Here is an 11899-nt window from a genome sequence, read left to right as displayed (position 1 = left end):
CAATAGATGGTTACGGTTTCCTGACCATGGACATTGGATGTCGTTGATAATGGGATCACATCATTAGGAGAATGATGTGATGGACAAGACCCAATCCTAAGCATAGCACTAGATCGTGTAGTTCGTATGCTATAGCTTTTCTAATGTCAAGTATCATTTCCTTAGACCATGAGATTGTGCAACTCCCGGATACCGTAGGAGTGCTTTGGGTGTGCCAAACGTCACAACGTAACTGGGTGGCTATAAAGGTACATTACAGGTACCTCTGAAAGTGTCTGTTGGGTTGGCACGAATCGAGACTGGGATTTGTCACTCCGTGTAAATGGAGAGGTATCTCTGGGCCCACTCGGTAGGACATCATCATAATGTGCACAATGTGATCAAGGAGTTGATCACGGGATGATGTGTTACGGAACGAGTAAAGAGACTTGCCGGTAACGATATTGAACAAGGTATTGGGATACCGACGATCGAATCTCGGGCAAGTATCGTACCGATAGACAAAGGGAATTGTATACGGGATTGATTAAGTCCTTGACATCGTGGTTCATATGATGAGATCATCATGGAACATGTCGGAGCCAACATGGGTATCCAGATCCCGCTATTGGTTATTGACCGGAGAACGTCTCGGTCATGTCTGCATGTCTCCCGAACCCGTAGGGTCTACACACTTAAGGATCGATGACGCTAGGGTTATAAAGGAAGTTTGTATGTGGTTACCGAATGTTGTTCGGAGTCCCGGATGAGATCCCGGACGTCACGGGGAGTTCTGGAATGGTCCGGAGGTAAAGATTTATATATGTGAAGTCCTGTTTTGGTCACCGGAAAAGTTTCGGGGTTTATCGGTAACGTACCGGGACCACCGGGAGGGTCCCGGGTGTCCACCAAGTGGGGCCACATGCTCCGGAAGCTTGCATGGGCCAAGGGTGGTGAGGGACCAGCCCCTAAGTGGGCTGGTGCGCCTCCCACAAGGCCCAAGGCGCAGCAAAGGAGGAGAGAGGGGAAACCCTAGGCTTAGATGGGCCTAAGGCCCACCCTAGGGGGCGCCCCCTCTCTCCCCCTCTTGGCCGCCTCCCCTTTCCCATCTGGGGCTGCCGCCCCCCTAGGGGTGGGAACCCTAGAGGGGGCACACCCTCCTCCCTCTCCCCTATATATAGTGAGGCCTGGGGCTGCCCATAACACGCGATCTGATCTCTGCCTGTTGGTGCAGCCCTCCCTCTCTTTCTCCTCATATCTCGTGGTGCTTGGAGAAGCCCTGCAGGATTGCCACGCTCCTCCATCACCACCACGCCGTTGTGTTGCTGCTGGTTGGAGTCTTCCTCAACCTCTCCCTCTCTCCTTGCTGGATCAAGGCATGGGAGACGTAATCGGGCTGTACGTGTGTTGAACGCGGAGGTGCCGTCTGTTCGGCACTAGGATCTCCGGTGATTTGGATCACGACGAGTACGACTCCATCAACCCCGTTCTCTTGAACGCTTCCGCTTAGCGATCTACAAGGGTATGTAGATGCACTCTCCTTCCCCTCGTTGCTAGTCTCTCCATAGATAGATCTTGGTGATACGTAGGAAAATTTTGAATTTCTGCTACGTTCCCCAACAAACCTATCTAGATCCAGATCCAGATTTTCACGCCGATCGAGGTTCGTCGCTGGAGTACTGTAGCCGCCGGAGTTGGACTTGGGGCCGCCGGAGAGGACAAGGGCGTTGAGGAGGAGGCCGGCCAGAGAGGACGGCGAGGTGCGGGGGCGCGGGACGGCACCAGAGCAGCGGGACGGCAGGCGGCGCTGGAGGTGGAGGCCGACGCAGTGGTGCGAGCTCGCCGGCGAGGGGCAGCTCCGGCCGGTGCGGTGTCCTGCAGCGGAGGAGAGAGGCGCGGGGCGGCGGGGCGCGGGCGATGGGCCTCGGGGGCCCGGTGCGGGCTTCCCGGGCCGACAGTGGGAGGAGTGCCGTGGCAATAGGTGGCACGTCCTGAGTGGTGGCGGCGGTGTGTCCGGCGGCCGACGGACGTGTCCGGCCACGCGGAGAGGAATTTTTCTAGGGTTAGGGTGGAAGGAGATCTGAGATTTTCGGGATATGATCTATATATAGAGGTAGGAGGAGCTAGGAAAGTCCAAATGAGGTGCGGTTTGCGGCCACGCGATCATGATTGAACGACCGAGATGATGGAGAGGTCTTAGGTGGGTTTTGGGCCACTTTGGAAGGGTGTTGGGCTGCAACACTCACGAGGCCTTTTCGGTCCCTCGGTTAACCGTTGGAGTATCAAACGAAGTCCAAATGGTACGAAACTTGACAGGCGGTCTACCGGTAGTAAACCAAGGCCGCATGAAAAGTCTCGGTCCAATACGGAAATGTTTAACACCCGCACACGAAAAGAGGTAGAAAGGGACACCGGGTGACATAGGAGCGCCGGATTGCAAAACGGACAACGGGGAAAATGCTCGGATGCATGAGACGAACATGTACGCAAATGAAATACACATGATGACATGATATGCATTGCATGACACGCAAGCAATGACAAGGCAAACAACAACGAATAACTGGAAGACATCTGGCACATCGGTCTCGGGGCGTTACAACCCGCCTTGCAAAGCAGAAGACATGAGCCTGATACTACGTCATCATTGAAGGCAAGTTCGGGGGCTACTGAGGGAGTCCTGGATTATGGGGTCTTCGGGTGTCCGGGCTGTGTAGCATGGGCCGGACTGATGGGTCGTGATAGAAATCCTTCCCTCGTGTCCGGATGGGACTCTCCTTTGCGTTGGTAGCAAGTTTGGCGTCCAGATGTATGATTTCCTTTCTCTATAAACCGACTTTGTACAACCGTAGGCCCCTCCGGTGTCTATATATACCGCAGTGTTTAGTCCGTAGAGGCTATCAGAATTCATATAGGGTAGGCAGCTTGGGTTTAGCCATTACGATCTCGTGGTAGATTAACTCCTGTAACCCCAATACTCATCAAAGTCAATCAAGCAAGAAGTTGGGTTTTACCTCCATCGAGAGGGCCCGAACCTGGGTAAACATCGTGTCCCCTTTGTCTCCTGTTACCTTCGATCCTTAGACGCACAGTTCTGGACCCCCCACCCGAGATCAGCCGGTTTTGACACCGACTTGTGCCCAATTGTTTCCTTAGGGTATCCTATGAAGACGCACTTTTCCGATTTAGGTTCGAGCTTATTAGGCTGAAGCTTTTTGACATAAGTCAGATCCCAAGAATTTAAGAAACGACAACTTAGGTTTCTTGCCAAACCATAGTTCACACATGTCGTCTCAATGGATTTAGACTGTGCCCTATTTAAAACGAATGCAACTGTCTCTAATGCATAACCCCAAAACGATAGTGGTAAATCGGTAAGAGACATCATATATCGCACCATATCTAATAAAGTACGATTACGATGTTCGGACACACCATTACGCTGTGGTGTTCCAGGTGGCGTGAGTTGTGAAACTATTCCACATTTTTAAATGAAGGCCAAACTTGTAACTCAAATATTCACCTCTGTGATTAGATCGTAGAAACTTTTTTTTCTTGTTACGATGATTCTCCACTTCACTCAGAAATTCTTTAAACTTTTCAAATGTTTCAAACTTGTGTTTCATCAAGTAGATATACCCATACCTACTCAAATCATCTGTGAAGGTCAAAAAATAATGATACCTGCCGCGTGCTTCAACAGTCATCGGGCAACATACATCGGTATGTATTATTTCCAACAAGTCATTAGCTCACTCCATTGTTTCAGAGAACGGAGTTTTAGTCATCTTGCCCATGAGGCATGGTTCGCAAGTATCAAATGATTCATAATCAAGTGATTCCAAAAGTCCATCTGCATGGAGTTTCTTCATGCGCTTTACACCAATATGACCCAAACGGCAGTGCCACAACTATGTTGCACTATCATTATAATATTTGCATCTTTTGGCATCAATATTAAGAATATGTGTATCACTATGATCGAGATTCAATAAACCATTCACATTGGGTGTATGACCATAGAAGGTCTTATTCATGTAAACAGAACAACAATTATTCTCTGTCTTAAATGAATAAACGTATGCAATAAACATGATCTAATCATATTCATGCTCAAGGCAAACACCAAATAACATTTATTTAGGTTCAACACTAATTCCGAAGGTAGAGGGAGTGTGTGGTGGTGATCGTATCAACCTTGGAATCATTTCCAACACACATCGTCACCTCGCCATTAACTAGTCTCCGTTTATTCTGCAACTCCTGTTTTGAGTTACTAATCGTAGTAGCTGAACTAGTATCAAATATCCAGGGGTACTACGAATACTAGTAAGGTCCACATAAATAACATGTATATCAAATATACCTTTGTTCACTTTTCCATCCTACTTACCCGCCAAGTATTTGGGGCAGTTCCGCTTCCAGTGACCATTCCCTTTGCAGTAGAAGCACTCAGTTTCAGGCTTGGGTCCAGCTTTGGGCTTCTTCCCGGGAGTGGTAACTTTCTTGCCATTTCTTCTTGAAGTTCCCTTTCTTTCCCTTGCCCTTTTTCTTGAAACTAGTAGTCTTCTTAACCATCAACACTTGATGCTTTTTCTTGATTTCTACCTTCGCCGATTTCAGCATCGTGAAGATCTTTGAAATTGTTTTTGTCATCCCTTGCTTATTATAGTTCATCACGAAGTTCTATTAACTTGGTGGTAGTGACTACAGAAGTCTGTCAATCACTATCTTATCTGGAAGATTAACTCCCACTTGATTCAAGTGATTGTAGTACCCAGACATTCCGAGTACATGCTCACTGGTTGAGCTATTCTCCTCCATCTTGTAGAAAAGTACTTGTAAGAGGTCTCACACCTCTTGACATGGGCATGAATCTGAAATACCAATTTCCAGCTCTTGGAACATCTCATATGCTCCATGGCATTCAAAACGTTTTTGAAGTCCCGGTTCTAGGCCGTAAAGCATGACGCACTAAACTATCAAGTAGTCATCATATCGAGCTTGCAAAACGTTCATAACGTCTGCATCTGCTCTGGCAACAGGCTTGTCACCTAGTGGTGCATCAAGGACATAATTCTTCTGTGCAGCAATGAGGATAATCCTCTGATCACGGACCCAGTCCGCATCATTGCTACTATCACCTTTCAACTTATTTTTCTCTAGGAACATATCAAAAATATATAGGGGCTATATCGCAAGCTATTGGTCTACAACATAGATATGCAAAACTATCAAGACTAAGTTCATGATAAATTAAGTTCAATTAATCAAATTACTTAAGAACTCCCACTTAAATAGACATCCCTCAAGTCATCTAAGTGAAACGTGATCCAAATCAACTAACCCATGTACGATCATCACGTGAGATGGGGTAGTCATCAATGGTGAACATCTCTATGTAAATCATATATACTATGTGATTCATGTTCGACCATTCAGTCTCCAGTGTTCCGAGGCCAAGTTTAACTCGAGTATTCCGCATGTGCAAAACTGTCTTGCACCCGTTGTATGTGAACATAGAGTCTATCACACCCGATCATCACATGGTGTATCAACACGACGAACTGTAGCAACGGTGCATACTCAGGGAGAACACTTTTACCATGAAATTTAGTGAAGGGATCATCTCATAATGGTACCGCTGTACTAACAAAAATAAGATGCGTAAAAGATAAACATCATATGCAATCAAAATATGTGAAATGATATGGCCATCATCATCTCATGTTTTGATATCCATATGCAAAGCATCTTCATGATCTCCATCGTCATTGGCTCGACACCTTGATCTCCATCGTAGCGTCGTGGTCGTCTCACGAACTATTGCTTCTACAACTATCGCTAACGCATAGTGATAAAGTAAAGCAATTACATGGCGTTGTGCATTTCATACAATAAAGAGACAACCATAAGGCTCCTGCCGGTTGTCAGATATCTTACAAAACATGATCATCTCATACAATACTGTTTATCACATCATGTCTTGACCATATCACATCACCACATGCCCTGCAAAAACAAGTTCGACGTCCTCTACTTTGTTTTGGCACATTTTACGTGGCTGCTACGGGCTTCTAGCAAGAACTGTTCTTACCTACGCATAAAACCACAACGGTGTTTCATCAAGTTTGTTGTTTTAACCTTCTTCAAGGACCGGCCGCAGTCAAATTTGATTCAACTAAAGTAGGAGAAACTGACACCCGCCAGCCACCTTTATGCAAAACTAGTTGCATGTTAGTCGATGGAACCGGTCTCATGTGCGCGGACATGGAAGTTTGGTCCTGGCCGATTCATCCCATAATACCGCCGAATAAAAATAAGATGTTGGTGGTAAGAAGTATGACTATCATCGCCCACAACTCTTTGTGTTCTACTCGTGCATATCATCTACGCGTAAACCTGGCTCATGATGCCACTGTTGGGAATCGTTGCATGGAAAAGAAAAAATTTCTACGCACACGCAATGATCTTTCCATGGAGATGCATAGCAACGAGGGGATAGTGTGTCTATGTACCCTCGTAGACCATAAGCGGAAGCGTTTCATGACGCGTTGATGTAGTCGTACACCTTCTCGATCCGCCCGATCAAGTACAGAACACACGACACCTCCGCGCTCTGCACACGTTCATCTCGGTGTTGTCCTTGCCATCTTGATCCAGCAAGAAGAGCGAGGTATTATATGAGTTCCGTCAGCATAACAGCGTGGTGACAGTGGTGGTGAAGTAATCCCGTAGGGCTTCGCCTAAGAACTGCGACGATCTAGAGCGGAGGAGTAAACTAGAGGCAGAGGGGTACCGACACACGGCGTGGAATAAGCTGTGTATTGTGTGGCACCCCTCCCTACATACATATATAGGTGTGGGAGGGGAGGAGGCAGCCCCTAGGGTGCCCCAAGTGGCGCGGCGGCAGCCCTAGGGCTCCTCCCTTTGGTGCGCCCCATGCCAAAAATTGGCACAAGGGGGAAGGAAAGGGAGGAGGCACCCCCTTCTTTCCTTCCTCCCCTCTCCGGGATATGGTAAGAGGAGGTGGAACCTCCCCCTTCCATCTAATTGGGTGTGGCTGCCATAAGGGGGGTGCACCAGCCCATGTGGGCTGGTGTGTTCCCCTCTACATGGCCCACTAAGGTCCAATACTATGTCGGTGCCATGGGCTGGTGTGTTCCCCTCTACATGGCCCACTAAGGTCCAATACTATGTCGGTGCCTCCGGAACCCCTTCGGTATTCCGATAACTTTCAAGTTCATTCTGAAACCATTCCGGAAACCAAATATCATCATCCTATATATCGATCTTTACCTCTGGACCATTCCGGAGCTCCTCGTCAAGTCTGTGATCACATCCGGGACTCCGAACAACATTCGGTCACCAAAACACATAACTCATATAATACCAAATCGACATCGAACGTTAAGCGTGTGGACCCTATGTGTTCGAGAACTATGTAGATATGACCTAGACACCTCTTCGGTCAATAACCAATAGCGGAACTTGGATGCCCATATTGGCTCCTACATATTCTACGAAGATCTTTATCGATCGAACCGTAATGACAACATACGTAATTCCCTTTGACCATCGGTATGTTACTTGCCCGAGATTCGATCGTCGGTATCTTCATACTTAGTTCAATCTCGTTAACGGCAAGTCTATTTACTCGTCCCCTAATAGATCACCTCGTGACTAACTCCTTAGTTATTTGCTTGCAAGCTTATGATGTGTATTACCGAGAGGGCCCGGAGATACCTCTTCGATACTCGGAGTGATAAATCCTAATCTCAATCTATGCCAACTCAACAAACACCTTCGGAGATACCTATAGAGCATCTTTATAATCACCCAGTTACGTTGTGACATTTGATATCAGACAAGGCATTCCTCCATTATCCGGGAGTTACATAATCTCATAGTTGAAGGAATATGTATTTGACATGAAGGAAGCAATAGCAATAAAACCGAACGATCATTATGCTAAGCTAACGGATGGGTATTTTCCATCACATCATTCTCCTAATGATGTGATCCCGTTATCAAATGACAACTCGGGTCAATGGTTAGGAAACCTTAACCATCTTTGATCAATGAGCTAGTATAGTAGAGGCTTACTAGGGACATAATATTTGTTTATGTATTCACACGTGGTTTAATGTTTTTGATCAATAAAACTCTAGCATGAATAACAAACCTTTATCATGAATAAGGAAATTTAAAATAATAACTTTATTATTGCCTCTAGGGCATATTTCCTTCAACTTGTTACTATGGAAAATAATCCTTTGAGGGGTTTGTTCGGGGTATCTTCACCCCGACCGGAAGAGCAAAGAGTTGCCCCTCATCCTACTGCACCTACTGAAAATATTTATTAGGAAATTCCTTTGGGTATGATAGAGAAACTGCTAGCTAATCCTTATGCAGGAGATGGAACATTGCATCCTAATATGCATCTAATCTATGTGGATGAAGTTTGTGGATTATTTAAGCTTGCAAGTTTGCCCGAGGATGAAGTCAAGAAAAAGGTCTTCCCTTTATATTTGAAGGTGAAGGCATTGACATGGTATAGGCTATGCGATGATATTGGGACTTGGGACTACAACCGATTGAAATTGGAATTTCATTAGAAGTTTTATCCTATGCATCTAGTTCCTCGTGATCAGAATTATATTGATAATTTTTTGCCTCGTGAAGGAGAAAGTATCGCTCAAGGTTGGGGGAGGCTTAAGTCAATGTTATATTCATGCCCCAATCATGAGCTCTCAAAATAAATTATTATTCAGAAATTTTAGGCTCAGCTTTCTCGTAATGATCAATACATACTTGATACTTCTTGTACTAGTTTTTCTATGAAGAAGACTATTGAATTCAAGTGGGTTTTACTAGAAAGAATTAAACGCAACTCCGAAGATTGGGAACTCGAGGAAGGTAATGAGTCAGGTATAAAAGTTCGACTGTGTTAAATCTTTCATGGTTACCGATGCTTTTCGTGAATTTAGCACTAAATAGGACTTGACTGTGAGATAGTAGCTTCCTTCCGTGAATCATTTGCTACACATGTTGATCTCCCTATGGAGAAGTGGTTTAAATATCATCCTCCCATTGAAGTGAAAGTAGTAGAACCTATTAAAGTTGAAGAAGAAACCATTACTTATAATGTTGATCTTATTGTTCCTACTGCTTATACTGAGAAGCCACCTTTCCTTTTTTTGAGGGAAATGCCATCATAGCGGTTTATATTCCATGTGAGAATATAGATACATTGTTTGTTAATACATCTAATAAAAAACCCGAGGGCTTTGATTTCCAAACAATTGTTCTAGATACCTTCGAGTTCTTAGCCAGCAGATCCGCCGACATATTGGCTTCCCGAGGGCAATGACTATATAAGAAAGAACATTCTTCATAAATTGCCGCTGTAGGTCCAAGTGAATTGCCGCTACTCTGCATGTTCTCGATAACCTCCATGCAATCCGCCTCGACATAAATTTTGTTGCATCCAACTTCACTCGCTAGTAGTAGGCCATCTCGTAGTCCTCTAGCTTCTGTCATCGCCGCGTCTTCCATAAAGGGTATATCACTACAGGATGCATCAACAAAGAAACCAGCCACATCACGTAGCACTGCTCCTGTACCTCTTGCACTAGTGTTTTGATCAAATGTGCCATCGATATTGAGTTTGATGAAGCCCTCCGGCGGCTTGGACCAGCCATGTCTTTTGATTTTAGTGTGCTTCATACTTGCATGAGAGAAGTTCTGCACTAGAGTTGATATAGCTTGAGCCGATCTGGCCAGCTCATAGATGTGCTCACCGTGCATGTACTACCGCTTGAGCACTGCGTTGGTTTTCCCTTGAAGAGGAAAGGGTGATACAACAAAGTAGCATAAGTATTTCCCTTAGTTTTTGAGAACCAAGGTATCAATCCAGTAGGAGATCATGCTCAAGTCCCGCACACCTACACAAACAAATAAGAACCTCGCAACCAACGCGATAAAGGGGTTGTCAAGCCCTTCATGATCACTAGTGGCTTCTCTCAAGAGCATAAGTATTACGATGGGTAAACGAATTACTGTCGAGCAATTGATAGAATTGAGCATAGTTATGAGAATATCTAGGTATGATCATGTATATAGGCATCACGTCCGTGACAAGTAGACCGAAACGATTCTGCATCTACTACTATTACTCCACACATCGACCGCTATCGAGCATGCATCTAGAGTATTAAGTTCATAAGAACAGAGTAATTCTTTAGGGAAGATGACATGACGTAGAGGGATAAACTCATGCAATATGATATAAACCCCATCTTTTTATCCTCGATGGAAAAATACAATACGTGTCGTTTCCCTTTCTGTCACTGGGATCGAGCACCGCAAGATTGAACCATTGCAAGAAAGATCAATCTAGTAGGCCAAACCAAACTGATAATTCGAAGAGACTTGCAAATATAAACCAATCATACATAAAAGATTTCAGAGGAGAATCAAATATTGTTCATAGATAAACTAGATCATAAACCCACAATTCATCAGATCTCGACAAACACACCGCAAAAAAGATTACATCGAATAGATCTCCAAGAAGTTCTAGGAGAACTTTGTATTGAGATACAAAGAGAGAGAAGAAGCCATCTAGCTAATAACTATGGACCCGTAGGTCTGAAGTAAACTACTCACACATCACCGGAGAGGCCAGGGAGTTGATGTAGAGGCCCTCCATGATCAATGCCCCCTCCGGTGGAACTCCGGAAAAGGCCCCGAGATGGGAACTCTCGGGTACAGAAGGTTGCGGCGACGGAATTAGGTTTTCATGGTGCTCCTGGATGTTTGAGGGGGTACGTGGATATATATAGGAGGAATAAGTACATCGGTGGAGCAATGGGGGCCCACGAGGGCAGAGGGCCCGCCCAGGGGGGTAGGCGCGCCCCCTGCCTCGTGGCTTCCTCCGTTATTTCTTGACGCCCACTCCAAGTCTCCTAGATCACGTTTGTTGAGAAAATCACGTTCCCGAAGGTTTCATTCTGTTTGGACTCCGTTTGATATTTCTTTTCTTCGAAACCCTAAAATAGGCAAAAAAAACCAGCAATTTGGGTTGGGCCTCTGGTTAGTAGGTTAGTCCCAAAAATGATATAAAAGTGTAAAATAAAGCCCATTGACATCCAAAATAGACAATATAATATCATGGAGCAATCAAAAATTATAGATATGTTGGAGACGTATCAAGCATCCCCAAGCTGAATTCCTGCTCGTCCTCGAGTAGGTAAATGATAAAAGAAGAATTTTTTATGTGGAATGCTTTCTAACATATTTCTCAATGTAATTTTTCTTTATTGTGGCATGAATGTTCAGATCCGAAAGATTCAAGATAAAAGTTTAATATTGGCATAAAAATAATAATATTTCAAGCATACAAACTAAGCAATTATGTCTTCTCTAAATAACATGGCCAAAGAAAGTTATCCCTACAAAATCATGTAGGCTGTCTATGCTCTATCTTCACCACACAAAATATTTAAATCATGCACAACCCTAATGACAAGCCAAGCAATTGTTTCGTACTTTTGATGTTCTCAAAATTTTTCAATCTTCATGCAATATATGAGCGTGAGCCATGGATATAGCACTATGGTAGAATAGAATGGTGGTTGTGGAGGAGACAAAAGGAGATGATAGTCTCACATCAACTAGGCGTATCAACGGGCTATGGAGATGCCCATTAATAGATATCAATGTGAGTGAGTAGGGATTGCCATGCAACAGATGCACTAGAGCTATAAGTATATGAAAGCTCAATAAAAAGAAAATAAGTGGGTGTGCATCCAACTTGCTTGCTCACGAAGACCTAGGGCATTTCGAGGAAGCCCATCATTGGAATATACAAGCCAAGTTCTATAATGAAAAATTCCCACAAGTATATGAAAGTGAT

This window comes from Triticum urartu, chromosome 3A (assembly GCF_056163025.1).
Source record: "Triticum urartu cultivar PI428250 chromosome 3A, HENAU_Tu73, whole genome shotgun sequence".
NCBI classification, from domain to species: domain Eukaryota; kingdom Viridiplantae; phylum Streptophyta; class Magnoliopsida; order Poales; family Poaceae; genus Triticum; species Triticum urartu.
This window is presented reverse-complemented; position numbering follows the sequence as displayed.